The sequence below is a fragment of the Halichoerus grypus genome, chromosome 5, assembly GCF_964656455.1.
Source record: "Halichoerus grypus chromosome 5, mHalGry1.hap1.1, whole genome shotgun sequence".
Taxonomy (NCBI): domain Eukaryota; kingdom Metazoa; phylum Chordata; class Mammalia; order Carnivora; family Phocidae; genus Halichoerus; species Halichoerus grypus.
In genome coordinates, this window is record NC_135716.1 from 13,162,002 (window position 1) to 13,178,255 (window position 16,254).

Consider the following 16,254-nt stretch of genomic DNA (forward strand, 5'->3'; position numbering starts at 1 on the left):
AAGAGGAAGGAAGGAGGGAGGGAGGGAGGAGGACAGGCAAGTGGGCATTTACCTTGGAGGGAAGAGTGGGTTCTCCATGGAAACCAAAGTGCCTGTTGGTCTTAAGATGGCACTAAAGAGGAAAATTGTAAATCACTTTCCACCCAGGAGGCAGGCATGATTGCCCTGGCTTTGACAGCTGAATTTGAAAAACATTCCTATCCATCACCCCAGGTGCTATGGGGGCTGTTTTTAAAAAGGCAGGCCCACACACCCTATTTTATTGTAAACATTCCTTTTAGACAAATAATATCCAGGGATCATTTTATCTCTTCCTCCATCTTCAGTTGCAAAGAAAAGGAGGGAGGAAGGGGGGGAGGGCCGGAGGGAGAGAGCGAGAGAGGGAAACACTAACAAAAGGGGAGATAGGGGCAAAGCTTATTTACCTGCCATGACAGCAGGAAGGGTCTTTCACCCAGACAAAGTTGCTAGAGGTGGGCAGACAGACTCCTTCCTCTGTCTGTGTGAAACTCAGCAGCCCTGAGCCAAGCAATGGGGTCTGGGAAAGCACCTCATCCTCTGACTCCCCTCTCTGGGAAGGAGCAGTGATTTACCCCGTGCTCTCATGGGGTGGTTGTAGGCTTAACTTAAACATGACTTCTGTGAAAGAACGTGGTGAAGGGTCAGGTGCCTAGTAAGCCTGCATGAAACTCTTCTTCTTCCTTCTCACGTGGGGTATCTACAAACACATGCATATGACAACACCCTCTACCCCACTCAAGGTAGAAATCCCTCCTTCCCCAGAGGAAACATCTATCCTGATCTGCAGTTTCTCATTCCCTTCTATGTTCTCACAGCCTGCTGGGCAGGAACGACGTATGTCCCAGCTATTCTCCATTTGTCCCTGGCCCCACCCAGATCCATTTTCTGTGCCTAAGGAGCCTGGCGCCAATAGATGGCATCTCCCAACCCCCTTGCCTTCTGGTTTCTTGTTGGGCTCAGCCAGGAGGAGGGCCTGGTGAGAGACTGGTGGAAGGAGGAGGGAGAGATCAGGTCATTTCTTCCCGCACTCCGTCCCTGCCACAGTTCTGTGTTCTGGAGCTCTGTCGGGAGCCCCCCTGTGAGGCTGCAGCTCCTGCTTGGTTCCCATAACGTTAGTGCCCTGCTTGAGGAACGCCCACCTTGCTCATTTCTGGAAACCTGAGTGCCTCTTCCGGGTTCCTTAACTCTTCTACGTTGATTGTATACTCCCAGCAAGACACCCCAAAACTTAATGGCTGAAAATATTAGCCGGTTTTTTGTTCATAACTCTGTGGGTTGGTAATCTGAGCTGGGCTCAGCTGGGAAGTTGTGCTCAGAGTGGTTCTGGCCAGCCTCCTCACACATTTGTAGCCCACTCGTGGTCAGCTAGGGGCTGGCTAGTCCTGGGGGGCCTCACGCATGAAGCTGGTGGTGGGTGCTGGCTGGCGGTTGGGTCTTTCTCTCCAGGAGGCCTCTGGTAGGCTGGCGCAGGCCCCTGGACGTAATGTCAGCAGCATGTCCAAAGTGTGAAGGGAGAAATTGTAAGGCCTCTGGAACCTACTCCAAGTGACTTTTGCCATAGTATCTCATCAAGACAAGTCACAAAACCAGCCCAGATTAACGGGGATGGAAAAATAGATTCCACCTCTGGATGGAAGGAGCAATGTGGGAATTTGCAGCCAGGAAACAATCAACCACACCGGCCAGCCCTGGAAAGAGTCCCTTCTTTTCCTTCTTTCCAGTATATTCCAAGCCTGCCTTTTGTTTCCTCCTGGGACCCAGACTGGCACAATACATAACGTTACTTGTGACATCCTAATATATAACTCTCCTTTTTGAGACGGCTTTTATGCTTAACATCGTTCCTGAGATTCATTTCTATTTAGTACATGCAGCTCTAACTCATTTATTTATACTTCATTTGTGCTCTTTGTATGAGTTTGTTTTGTCCATTCTCCTGTGGATGGACATTTGGCTTAGCAGTTTTTTGCTATTACAAATACGACACGACTCCTTTGCACATGAGAGTTCTCCAGGGAGTATAATTAGGAGTAAAGTCACTGTAGTGTAATACTACCAAATTACTCTCCAAAGCCAATATGGTTTTTAATAGAACAGATAGAATTTGAGAGCTGAACAAAGATGAAAAACTGGGTTCACCTTACGTTAGGCAATTAGCTGTGTTTTGAAAAACTGCAGCAATGTCTGGTTGGAACGAACCTCCCACCCAATGTAAGAATCCTTTCAATGGTGTTCCCAGGAGATGGTCAAACAATCCTTGCTTGAACTCTTGGAAATACACAGGGGAAGCTTGTTACTTTAACTGTGATTCCCTCTGCAGAGGAAGAATAATTTGGGAAAAAGAATATTCCTTTCCTCTTGCAGTGCGACTGCAGGCCGGGGTGCATATGGCTAGAGGAAGAAGGAGCAAGAGACTATGAAGGTAACAAAGCAAGCTGGGATAGGCCACCGAGGGATCCACCTGCCCCCACCAGGTATATGCACTTTATCCTGAAACAATGGGGAGTCATCGAAGGAAGGTGGGCAGGAAAGAAGCAGGTTCAGATTTGGGTTTTTCTTTTTAAGATTTATTTATTAATTTGGGAGAGATAGAGTGTGTGTGTGTGAGTGTGAGCAGGGGGAGGGGCGGAGGAAGAGAGAGAGAGAGAATCTCAAGCAGACTCCCCCTCTGAGCACCAAGTCCATCAGAGGCTCGATACCAGGACCCTGAGATCATGACCTGAGCCGAAATCAAGTCAGAAGCTTAACCGGCTGAGCCACCCAGGCACCCCCAGATTTGTTTTTTTTGTTTTTTGTTTTTGTTTTTTTAAGATTTTATTTATTTGACAGAGAGAGACACAACGAGAGAGGGAACACAAGCAGGGGGAGTGGGAGAGGGAGAAGCAGGCTTCCCACGGAGCAGGGAGCCCGACGTGGGGCTCGATCCCAGGACCCGGGATCATGACCTGAGCTGAAGGCAGACGCTTAATGACTGAGCCACCCAGGTGCCCCCAGAGATTTGGTTTTTAAAAAGTCATTCTATCTGCAGTATCTAAATTGGAGGCAGAGGGACCAAAGAGGGAACAGTTACCATGACTCCCAAATGTCACAAATGATGAGATTTTAATGACAGAGAAAGGAACTTGCTCGAAGTGGTGGAGGCTAAAATCTGGCCTAAAACTTCTACGTGGTACTTACCCACTCTGCTAACCTCCTTGAACACTTGTTTCGTTATCTGTAAAACAAGAATAATAATAGTACCTATTTCATAGGGTTGGTATGAAGATAAAATGAGCTCTTATATTTAAAGAGCTTAGTGTCTGGCTCATAGTGTGTGCTCAGTTCGTTCAAGAATTATTGACAAGACTTAGTGACTGTAGTAGTTAGGGTAGGTTAAGTTGCTAAAACCAAGAGATGCACTTATTCCCATGAAAGTCCAAGGTGAGTGTCTCTGGTTGCCAGACGGTTCTCCCCACATGGTGATTTAGGGCCTCAAGCGGATCCACTGTCACCATCCGGCCTGGGAGTCAGATCTTGACCGATGGGATCCCAACATAGTTCATCACGGAGGCCTCCGGTTCTCCTGTGACCTGAACGTGCCCCCCCGCCCCAACTCCCAGCCCCTTATCCTCACACTGAATGTCTCCTCAGCAGCAGATTGTGATGGAAATTACAGCCGTGCACCTCTATTTATTCTCCAAGTCGGTACTGTAGAAACAAGTGTTTGAGGAATAAACACATCACCAGAAAAAAATCACCTCTCTTTTCTTCATCCAGCCTGAGGAAGGGGAAAGAGGCCTATCTACTTATTAAAAGCCCCCCCACACACACCCATACACACACACCTGGGCGTGGACACGGCCTTGCTGTTCACACTTGGTGGGGAGAACCAGGAACATGGCCACACCTAGCCCCACGGGATGCTGGGAGATGCGGTCTTCTCTCTCCCCAGAGCTGCTCAGCCTCAGCGCTTCGGTTGGCCCTGCAGGCTGGAGAAGTCTTGGCTGTGGGGGCTGCCCTGGGCATGGTGGGATGCGGGGTAGCATCCCTGGCTTCGACATACCAGACGCTAGTCACACACGCATATACACACAGGTCATGACAGCCAAAGACGTCACCAGGCATTGCCCAATATCTTCTGCGGGGAGGGAGGGGGTTGGCAAAAGTGCCCCTGGGTAAGAGCCACTGCTCTACAAAGGAAGGGGAGAAGAAATTCTGCGGGGGGAGGGGAGGGCAGCTGGCCCCCTCTGCAGGAGAGAAAATGCAAGCTAATTGCTTAGCTCAAATCTTAGTCTCCCCCAGAATGTGAGCTCCCTGAGGAGCTAGGGGTCTTGTATATTTTGTTTCCTGCAGAGCGCCCCTCCGCACCCCTCACCTGCACCCAGAGCAGTGCCTGATCCCTAGCAGGCATTCCGTACCCAGCTGCCAAAAATAGTGCCTGTGCTCTGTGGACTGGACCAACATCCACCATTCGAACTTGAGTGCTTTCCAAGAACCAAGTGCTGGGCTTGTAAAGGATGCTTCTTACCTTGTGTCAGGAACTATTCCTCATAATGAGAATAATCATTTTCAAAGGCCAGATCCACGAGAGGAATGATAATCCCATGGGGTCTCGCCACCCCCTACCTACCTCCGGAGGGGCTGAGAATCTGGAACTAAAGGAGAGAGGCTCCAGCTCAGGCTGCAACTCCACTGTTGTTGATTTCATCCTCCTGAGGGGCCCCCCAATGCCCGAGCTTTACAGATCCCCCCTCTACGCCTGCTGCCAAGCCACTGTGTTCTCAGAAGGAAGACCCGATGATACCAGAGGCAGCCACCCGCAAGTTTTTGCCTGTTAAGTGAGGCTCTATGGGGTTTTAATTCTCCCCTTCACTTCAGAGGCTCCGTTCTTTCTTTTAAGCGTCTCCCCTCCTCCTGGCTCTGACATCTCTGTCAACAGGATGGGGCGGGAGATGCAATGACATTATGGTCGCCACGGAAGAATCTAATGGCTGTATTGATTTCTCGGTCACATCTGCTCCAAAGGAGCCACAGAGAAATCAGCCCCTCAGGGTCTGGGAAGATAAAAGAACAGGAACATAAGTGGACATTTTTTTTTCCCTTTTGGGAACTAATAACTACAAACAAATTAGCGTTCGAGTCCATGTTACAGGAGACCAAGAAATACAAGCACAGCAATCTAGGCATGCAATGTGTGACACAGAAGAAGCCGATTGCCAAAGTACCCTGAAAAAGGACCTGCAAGTGATATAGGCGGGGCCATTAAAGGGGCAGACAGATTATATAGGTAATGAAAAGACACTTCTAGCTATGTGAAATTAAAATCTCTGAGCCACAATTCCCTCATCCGTAATGTGGAGCTACTAATATTCTACCTTGCAGGATTATTGTGAGGAATAAAGACTCAACAGGTGTGAAAATATCATGCAAAGTCTCTGCCACATATTGAAATCTCACTATTATTTTTGCTTCACAAGGGGAAAGAAAAGTGTATACCCAGACTATATGCGTGGTTTTAGGTATGGCAATTGATGAGAAGTAGAAGTTAGGACAGCGTCAAAACAACCTTCTGTAAGTAGTATTAGAAAAGAATAAAAATGTCTAGAAAATGATTTGCAGTTCCTGCATGACATAACCAAGCAACAGTCTGTGTGTCCCTCTAAGGAGGTCCCATGGGATGGATGCCAGGTTCAGCCCTTCCAAACCCCAACGTCTGTACCGCCTTCTGCTGCAGGGCCACCACCAGCACACAAAGCGCTATCTTGGCCTGCCCTGGAGAGAGCAGACTTCCCACCCTGCCACCCCCAAGGGGCCAAGGAAGCAGAAGATGAGATAGAAAGGAGACAGTTTGAGTTCTAGAGCCACCTTGCAAAGCAAGAGGAGATGTCAGCTGCCAAGGAAATCAAATTCATGAAAGAATAGGGGACGATTTTGGCCAAAGTTTGCCATCCACAGCATTGGCTTAGTGGGGCAATCATTTTGACTCCCATTCTTCTCTAAGTTGTTGGCCAGTGGGGAAGGGCCTCTTCCTTTCTCCCTTCCTCCTCCCTTCTTTCCTTCCTCTCCTTCTCTCTCCCTCCCTCCTTAATTTCCAGGCACTGATCTAGGCACTGGAGTTCCAGGAGACGTTGAGACATACACTCTGAAGCAGATCAGCAAACATGGCAGCTGAGAAGTCTTTGATGACTCTAGGACTGTTTCAAGGGACACAGGTGCAAATGGCATCCTCTTGTATTTTTCAGAAGACAGACTTGCTGGTCACCTTTAGTTTGGTCAAGCAGGACCAGGGAAAGTTTTCTGGTTCAGAAGGTGGCAAAAATCCAGATACGCTGATTAAAAGTGGCTCTCCCCCAACCCCAGTATCTAGGTGATATGAATGCAGAGTGATTTAGTTTCATGCAAGAGAAATAGAGTCCTTGGTGAGCACCTACAATATCCTAGACATTGGGGACAGATTCAGAGAGGAACAGCATTCAAGTATTCATATTCAATAATATTTACTAAGCTCTTACTATGTGGCAGCCATGATATTAGGAACTGGGTTCAGAGCAGTAAATCCAGTGGGGAAAGGGACATTTCTTCTGCTCTTGAGTTATTCACAGAGATGCAGAAAAATAAACAACTTCAAAACAGGAGTGGTAAATTCAATGGGAATGACAAGGAAGGACTGTCTACAGCACGAGTAGCTGTGAGCTCAACAAAAAGTTTGCTGAATGAATGAATGAGTAGGTACGAATGAACAGGTGAAACATAGGGACCTCCAAGCAGAAGGAACATCCAGTGCAAAAGCAAGGGGGCATGCAAGACCATCAAAACTGTCAGCAAGTAAGTGTGGCAGGTGTGTGCAAAGGTTGCAAAGTAGTAACAAGAGTAATGATGATAACAGAAAGATGCCTGGCGGCATTTCTTGCATGTTTTCCATGCACTTGGCACTGTTGAAAGGGCCTCAGGTGCATTATTTCATTGAATAGGCCCACTATTAGCCCCACTGCACAGATGGGAAAACTGAGGTATAGTGAAGCTAACAAATTTCCCACAGCCACACATCCCACAGGTGGTGGAACTGGGACTCAAACCAATGCCAGAGTCTTCACTCTTCATCTCTGGATCTTGGGGAGGGCTTTGCGTGTCACAGGAAGGTTTCTGGACTCAGTCTTGCAGGTAATGAAGAGGCCAGTAAAGGATGCCGTACGGTCTTTCCTCTCAAACATCTCACGTCCCACAAGACGGACATGGCAGAGGCCTTCAGAGTCTACACAGGCCATGACTGGTGCTGCAGGACAGGCACAGATGAGGATGCATGTCTACATCTCTGCTCCAGAGTGAGGGCAAGTCGAACACTCATTTGACTGATGGATGAAGGCTTCATGGAGCTTCATTTGAGCTGAGTCTGGGGGGAAGACAGGGAGCTCAGGCAGATGTCACAGTATATACAAAGGCATGAAAGCTGGAACTCACAGATGTTTGAGGAGCTGAGTTTGGAGCATTCCAGAGCATTGGGGATGGAGTGGCAGGAGTGGCGTGTTTTCTACTTGGACGGAGCTTGTCTGTGGCCCTGAGTCCAGGGTTTAGGCATTGAAGAAGCAGTAGCCAGAGGGGTCCCTGGATGCTGGAGACGGTACCCCTGTGTTGATTGCTTCAGGTGGTAGAAGTGAAACTCATGCAAGAAACCCCTGAAAACACACAGAGCTTTCAAAGTGCTTGACAGCTATTCCACTGAGCACCTGGACCTCTACAAGGCTGAAGCTGATGGCCACAGAATGGGCTGATGGACCCAAGACATGTCTCCTTCCTCTTTTCTTTTCTCAATTTTTATGGGAAAAAAAAAAAAAGTCCCATGACACCAGCTCATATGAGAAAGCCCACTGAAAGCACCTGAACCAGGGAGAAGGCAAGAGATGAAGGGGGAAAGCACCTGAGATCAGGTCCTGGCCTGGCCCCCTGATCAGCTGCCTGCTAGGCACACCAGTGCTTCCTCCTAGGGAAGACTACATTTCCCAGCCGCCCCTGCAGTTGTCTTGGGCCATGTGACTGAGTTTTGGCTAATGGAGTGTGAGCAGAGGGCAGGAAAGCCACCTCCAAGCCTAGCCCTTTAAAACATCCCACGTGACCCTCTACCCTTTGCTCCCTTCCAAGGTGACTTGAGGGGACCACGTGGTCCAAATTGTGCATGGAGGGGAGAGCCAGCTCAGCCCGGTAGGACTGTGACTTGAGCAAGAAATACGTTTCATTCATTAATCCACTAACACTTCAGGGGTCCGCCATGGCTGCAACATTGATTCTCCAGTGGTTCTAAGCATGAAGTCAGCTTCACCTGAGAATCTGTCTGAGATGCAGATTCTCCAGCCCTGCCCAAGACCGCTGAATCAGGAACTCTGCTCATGGGCCTAGAAATTGTCTTCAGGTGATCATGATGTGGCTAAAATTTGTAGACCATTAGCTCACTCTAATATGCTACTGCATGGCCTTCCTCTTTTGAGCCTCAGTTACCCCTCCTATCAAATGGGAGGAAAAACACCTCCCCTTGCTGGGTTCACGTGAGGGGGAAATGGTACTATGTGATGGCATGTGTATAAAGAATCCAGCTCAGTGGCCCACACAGTCAACGCGCATTGTTCTCTCTCTTCTTCCTGCCTGGAACCTGATACCTGGGAGAGCTAGAGAAATAGAAGGTAGGATTCCTGCCTTCAGGCACTGGGGCGGGGGAAGGGGGACCCCGTCCAAGATGGTCCTCAGTGATCCTGCCTCCCTGTGTTCAAGTCTTGTGTAACACTCTTCAGTGTGTGTGGGCTGGACCTAGTGACTCCCATGTAATGAACAGAAGATGCTAAGGCCATGCTCCTTTCAAGTCTCAAGGGCAGAAGTCTTTGCTCCTTGGAGCCTCTGGTGACTCCACACATTCCTCGGCTTATGGCTGCTTCACTCCAGTATCCGCTTCTGTCTTCACAGGGCCTCCTCCTCTTTTCTGTCTTCTCTTTTGTCTCTTGTAAGTACGCTTGTCATTGGATTTAGGGCCCCTGGGTGATCCAGGATTATCTCAAGATCTATCATTTAATTCCATCTGCAAGAACCCCTTTTCCAAATGAGCTCACATTCATAGATTCTGGGATGTGGACATATCTTTTTGGAAGCCACCATTCAACCCACCACGTGGCCCAAAGACAGGGATAGGTCTTGTTCAACATTATACACCCCCTGACCAAGACACCTAATGTCGTGCTTGACAAAAAAGTAGAAATTTGACAGAGTTTTGTTGAACAGAAAAGCATCAGAGCATAGCATTTAAGTGCTTGGGCTTTAGAATTAGCTACACCTCAACCACTTACAAACTATGCGACGTTAGGCAAATTATTTAACCTCTCTGAACCTCAGTTCCCTCCTGTGGCGTTTTAATAATACCTATCTCATGGGGTTATTATGAGCATTAAACTAGTAAGTGCAAAGCACCTACACCTGGCACCTAATAGGGATGCAAAGGGCAGACACAGCAGCGGACACACAGGGAGTGCTCAATAAGGGCTCGTGACTCCGACTAGCATGTTGATGATTGTAGTTGCTGTGGTTCCCACTCTTACAAAGCCTCCCAGCCATTTTCTCTGACTGCCATGGGGGCCTCTTCCCCTTCTTGGAGTCCCTGGGGCACCCAGAAGCCCTTCTTTGAGTCAGCCGTGGACACATATGGCAGCCCTGCCCTCCCACCCACTGGCCCTCTTCCCTCCCCACTGCCCGGCTCACCTCCTCTAGGGACACCTCCCAGAGCAGGGCTGGCAGCAAGCCTGCCCGGGCCCCTCATTGTTATTCCTGGCACGAGCTAACCCTGCCAGCATCCTCGGAGGCCCGTAAAATTACCCATAGTTTGTCTTTCATCAGAGCGGCTCAAAACCCCATGGCATCCTCCAGAGGAGACAGTGCCCCAACTGGGTTCTGGGAGCCGGCTACTTCCCAGGATGGTCTGGTATTGTGTGAAGCAGAGGGAGCAAGTGTGAACTGAAATAACCCCACGGGGCACTGGCTTGAGGACTGCACGTTTCCAGGCTGCCAGGGAGACACAAGGATTTGTATGTGAGAGACGTTTTCTGGAATTTTCTGGATGTCAGCGCTCTGAGTCCCACGCAAGTGGGGTCTGCCTCCCCACTCTGCTACTGAGTAGCTGTGTGACCTTTGGCATCTCACTTAACCTCTCTGTGCTTCGGTTTCTGCCTCTCTACAACAAAGCGGAGATAGTAACATTCACTTTACAGGGCTGCTGGGAGGCTGAAGAGGATCATGCAGACACAGACTGCAGCACATGTATCTGACAAAGGACCGGTATCCAGAACATTCTAAGAACATACTAAGAACTACAGCTCGGGAATAAGACAAGCAAACTCCCTCCCCAAGTGCAAGAAGTCTTAGACACTTCACAAAAGAAGGTATCTGTAATAAGAGCATAACAAGGAGCTCGATGTCATTAGTCATCAGGGAAATGCAAATGACAACCACGAGATACCATTTCCACCCACCGACCAGAGTGGCCAAATGAAAAGGCCCATCAATACCGAGTGCTGCTGAGAATATGGAGCAACTGGAACTCTCATACACTCATGGCGGGAGTACAGTAATGATACAACCCCTTGGAAAAACAGTTTGGCAGCTGCTTATAAAACTAAAAATACACCTAACGTGTGACCCAACAATTCCACTCCTAGGTATTTCCCCAAGACATAAGTCTACAAAAAGGCGTGTACATGAAATCTCCCAGCAGGCTTACTCATAATCACCAAAAATTGAAAACAACTCAAATGTCCATCAATAGATGAAGGGATAAACAGAATGTGTGTGTCCAGACAATGGAAGAGTGGGCAGCAATAGAAAGGACTAGAAAGCTACCGGCATACCTTGATGAATATCATAAATCCTCCATGAGTAAAGGAAGCCAGACATGAAAGACAACTCCATTCATAAGTTCTAGAATGGAGAAACAAACCTGTAGCATCCATGGTGACAGAAATCAGAGCAGTGGTCATCTTCATGTAGGAGAGTGAATGGGAAGAAGCTCCAGGATATTTCTGGAGGGAGGGAAATGTCCTATATTTGTATTTGGGGGTGATGTGTGGGGGTACTTGAGGGTGATGGCTGGGTACATGAGTGCATACATTTGTCAAAACTCTCCAAACTTGGTACTTAAGGTCTTTGCATTTTGTTGTATGTAAATTATATCTCAGTGGAAAAGATCAAAGAGGTGCCTGGCTGGTTCAGTAGGTAGAGTATATTTAAACCCCATGTTGGGCCTAGAGCTTACTGAAAGACAGACAGACAAACAGAAAGGGTCCTGAGTTTAAACCCCATGTTGGGCCTAGAGCTTACTGAAAGACAGACAGAAAGAAAGAAGGGAAGGAAGGAAAGAAGAAGGAAGGAAGGAAGGAAGGAAGGAAAGAAGGGGGGAGGGAGGGAGAGGAAGGAAGGAAAGGAAGGAAGGAAGGAAGAAGAAAGAAAGAAAGAAAGGAAGAAAGAGAGAGAGAAAGAAAGAAAAGAGAGAGGAAGGACGGAGGAAAAGGAAAGATTGAAAGGCATTGTGTATACAGAGTGCAAAGGGGCCAAGCTTATAGACGGGAGTCAGTAAATGTCCACTACTGTAAGAAAATGGGAAACACAAGTAAAAAGCATATACTCGACTACATGTTGGAGCTTCGAAGTGCTAATGTGGACTCTGACCCTAACTAGTCTTGTCCCCTCTCAGAGACGTGGCAAACCCCCACCAAAGGAACCCTAGGCTAAGTCTTCTGTGCCCTGCCCCCACCCTTCCTGTGTGTTCTCCTGTCAGCAGAGGAGGAGGAGAGGTGTGTCGGGTCAGCTAAAGATGCTGTGCTTAGGAGCAGCGGGGCCAGTGGGTGGAGGGGGTAACTTCAGGGGTGCGGTGAGAACAAACGTACTAACAATAAGGAGGCATGGATGTCTCAGTGGGTCCACAGCATAAGCTGCCACATCCAGGGGTTTCAAAGATGCCCAAGGCAGTGGTGGAAACGTGACTGGCCCAGCTGCTTGGGCAGCGGGCTCTGGAAGACAGGACAGTTTCCCGGGTAAGGGAATTGGTGGAGGCCCCACTGTCCCCAAACTCCTATCTAATCCTAGGCCACCTTTCCCCCCCTTACTGAGCTTCCCTAGAGGCCTCCTCCTGCATCCCTCACTCTTTCTGGAATGTTCCATCTGCAGGATGTACCTTGGCTTGCACCGAAGCAAGGAGACATTGCTCTCAGCAGGGCATGTTGTCCATCTCACTCTATCTGAGGCCTCTCACTGGACGCGGATCCGCTGTGGTTCCTGGGATCACCTTGGGGTTGCTGCTTATTCTGCCCTAAGGGGCCTCCTCTGTTACATGGGGCACAGTCCAGAGGAGCAGCTCTCCCACCCCATGGCTCTGAGGTGCCTGCTGAGCCTCCCACTGCTCCCGCTGTGGCCTGAGTCCCCTCCCAGAAGTCACGGGGGCAGCGTCGCAGGGATGCCAAGACCTACTGGCGGGGCCTCCCTGGTGGCGCCCTGCCCAGCCCATGTGGCCCACCTCTCATTCCTCCATGGCCAGCCCCAGCCTCGCCAGCCTCAGAGATGCTGCATTTGCATAAAGTAATTGCCCACGGTGTCTTTTAAAGAGAACTCTTTGCGTCTGAAGATTATAGCAACAGAAGAAGGAAAAAAAATACCATCTCTCTATCACCCGCGGCCAAACAGCGCTGCTGGTTGAGAAATGGCCCGCATTGGGATGCAGATCGTACGAAGGCCTTAGGAAGCTCTGGGGAAGCCATCTTTGCGAAAAGCAGCAAAAGTGCCACCATCCGGGTTTTCATCAAAAGACTTTGTTTCTACGGGTGAATCAAGAGCCAGAGCAAACTGCACTGAATTACTGAACTCCGAGTAAGCATTTTGGGGGTTTTGTTGAAGGGGAAGCCAGGTACCATTTCCACCTATGACATGCGAGGTGCCCAGGGCAGGCTACATAATTAGCAAGGCCTACCCAGTGCAAAATGAAAATACAGGGCCTCTTGTTCAAAGAGGAAGAGGCAAAGCTTTTTACTTTATTCTGCCATCTCTGTCTTGATCTGTTGTAAGCTGCTAGTGTGCTATTTAATGTCCGTTCGGGGATGGGTGCGGGGTGCGTGCAGCCCCTCACAGAAGCCCCCGGCTCAGCCCCACCACCCTGTCCCTTCCCGTGCCTGGGCCCTGTCCCCACCGTGAGCAGAGGGCAGATGCTGAAGGTTATGATCCCGCTGGCCAACAGGGGTGTAGGGCCTTGGCCAAGTTACTACTCTTCCCCGTTTATGAAATGAGGATAGGCACAGCACCCCTGTGTCAGGCTGATCTGAGAATCAGATGATCTAATAATGATTGCTGAGTTTTATATAACACCGGCTCCATGCCCCCACACTATTTTATGTGCTTTACAAGTATGAACTCACTCAACACTCATAACAAGCTGGAAGGTGGATGTTTCCACTTTACAAAAGAAAACACTGAGGCACAGAGAGGTAAAGCAACTTGCCCAAACCCACACAGCTGGTAAGTGGGGAAGCATCGTAGCCAAGATTTGAACCCATCCACCTAGGTCCAGAGTCTAGAGTCTGTTTCTGGGCCCACCTGCACACCTCAAGCCCCTAACAAGTCAGGAAGGATGGTTACGTCTTCATTTGGTGTTATCCTCACAGTGAGCCAATGAGGTGGGTTTTACCCTCATTTGAGGTCCCTTTTGAGAAGGGAACATGGAAGCTCAGAGAGGTGAAGAAACTTGCCCCAGGGCCCCCAGCAGGGGAGCAGGCCCCCAGGGCGCCAGGAAAGGAGAGGATGGGAACTGAGGGGATGAGGAGAGATGGGGAGGTGTAGGCTATGGGCTCCAGATAGAATGGAAAGGCTTGAGTTTGAGGGGTGTTAGAAGAATGGAGGCAGGCCCCAGGATACACTAAAGTCCTAGATTATCAGGGCAAGACACCAGCTTGGAGATCACTGAATCAGAGTTTTAATTTTATGGTTGGGGAAACTGATGCTGGAGGAGGGGAGTGGCTAGCCTCATGCCCAGAATCAGGAAGCACAGTCCTAGGAGAGGATGACAAGCCCCTCTCCAAGCCAGAGTGCTCGCCAGGTCTATGGAGTGTCCTCAGCACACCCCAAGGGTCCTGGGTCCATAAATCCAATGCCAAACCCCTTCCCCACAGGTCCTGGATAATCAGGCCCAGGCACAACCAAATCCTTATAAAATGAAGCTTCTTGCTGTTAATAAGGCAATTTCTGATTCGGGGTGCTTTTATCATCTGTGAAGTTAGAGGGGGAAAAAACCCACTAACTTTGAAGTCAGACAGACCTAGATTTGAAAAGGGTTCCATCACTTATTGGCTGTGTGATCTTAGGCAAATTACTTAACCTTTCTGAGTTTCAGTTTCCTCATCAGTAAAATAGCTCTGAAGTGAGACCACTTCATGGTGAACGTAGATTCTGGAACACATTGAATGGGGAGGAAGCTACAGGCTATAAACCTGCCCTGCATGTGGCTGGCACACACAATAGGTGCTCAATAAAGGCCATTCTGAGTCCATTAGAGGCCAAACCTACGTACCATGGGACAGATGAATCTCAGAGGGGCTGTCAGTTCTAGAACCACCTAAAAGCACCTACCGGACATCTCCATCGAAAGCCTGAGAAGGGAAAATACCGCAGAATTTGGAGAGGTCCAAAACAGGGCCACCATTCATCATGAGCCAGGAGACAAGACTGGGAGGTCCTGGGGCTGGGGGGCCGGGACGGAGGCTGAGGAGAAGGCGAAATGTGAAAGAGCTTACATTTCTGGAGGTTTCTTTCTTTCTTTTTCTTTCTTTCTTTCTCTTTCTTTCTTTCTTTCTTTTCTTTCTTTCTTTCTTTTCTTCTTTCTTTTCTTTTTTTTGTTTAAGGTGTTGCTAACCATTGGGGAGAAGTCATTTTTTGATTCTTGGCAGGAAAACACATTTGGGCTAAAAAGTAAGAATAGACCCTCATTTGGAAAGTCCTCACCGGCCCTCAGTCTCTCTTGTGTTCCTACAACTGGCTTGGGTTGAACAATTCAGTTTGAATAATTGAACTTTGAGGATTTCCAGGGGAAGCACCTAGGGAAATCTTCTGACTGGGTCTTCTATGACACAGATTCTGTAAGTCCCGAAGCTTCCCCTGGACTGCAATGCAGACATCCAACAAATACTTTTTGAGCACCTACTGTGTGCAGGTGCCCCGTTAGAGAGTGAGGACACATAGGGGGGTGCCACGGACCCCCAGCAGATGGCTTACGGGCACCAGGGAAAGCTTTCAAAACAGAATCACACGGGGTAATAAGCAGCCGGTAGAGGAATTAGTAAAATGTGCTACAGGTATGTGACTGGGGGACCAGGTTATGATTGGGAGGCCAGCAAAGCCCTCAGGGAGGTGGACTTTAGGAGCAGAACTGAGGGATGAAGGGGGTGGTGTATGAGCTTCCTGGGGTGGCCGAAGTTCCATAGACCGGGGGCTTAAAACCATAGAAATTTGTTGTCTCACGGTTCTGGGGGACAGATGTCTTGAAATCCAAGTGTCCGCAGAGCCGTGCTCCCTGACACCTGAAGGTCGAGGTGTTTGCCGGCCTCCTCTAGCCTCTGTGGTTGACCAGCAACCTTAATGCATCACACGGCGTGCAGATGCATCCTCCCCAATCTCTGCTTCTGCCTTCACACGGCCTTCTCCACTGTGTGGCTGTCTCTCTTATAAGGACACCATCCCTGAATTGGAGGTCACCCTAATCCAGAATGACGCCATCGAAGCTGGGGATTGTGTCTGCAAAAACCATATTTCCAGATAAGGTCACGCTCACAGGTACCGCGGGTTAGGACGCCCACATGTCTTTCTGGAAGACCCAATTCTATGCAGTACACAGAGCAACACAGGTAGGTGGGCGGCCAGCCAAGGCAGGAGCTGGAGATGGGGCGGATGAGCAGGAGATGGACACAAAGAAGCCAGGTATGTCCGGACCATAGTGAGGGGAGGGCAAAGGGGGCCCAGGAGACAGAAAGGAACTATGGAGAATTCACCAGCTCTTCACGCTCTGAGACGGACACGCCTTTTCCAGCTCATGCTCAAGTGAGCTTCAAGGATCTTGACAAACAGGCAGGGATCATGGCCACCGCATCTCCACAGGCGGATGAACCGCACCCGTTACTGGCCTGCCGTTCTGGAGAGCTAGAGGTGAGACGAGAACTTTCCGGCGATGATATGCTCTCTGCTCTGCAAAAC

General features: G+C 49.3%; 1 long non-coding RNA gene across 3 annotated transcripts in view; it reads left to right on the forward strand.

Annotated features, from left to right (window-relative positions):
* LOC144381817 (uncharacterized) overlaps positions 1 to 15,854 on the forward strand; it is a 31,800-nt gene extending 15,946 nt beyond the window's left edge. For 2 of the 3 annotated variants that reach the window (XR_013447688.1, XR_013447687.1), the window contains 2 exons: positions 2,386 to 2,495; positions 12,193 to 13,533. This is a non-coding gene — a long non-coding RNA (uncharacterized LOC144381817). Of the gene's footprint in view, positions 1 to 2,385; positions 2,496 to 12,192; positions 13,534 to 15,733 lie in introns of those variants that run through there. The other variant, XR_013447689.1, reaches the window with a different exon arrangement.
* The last annotated feature ends 400 nt before the right edge of the window (positions 15,855 to 16,254 follow it).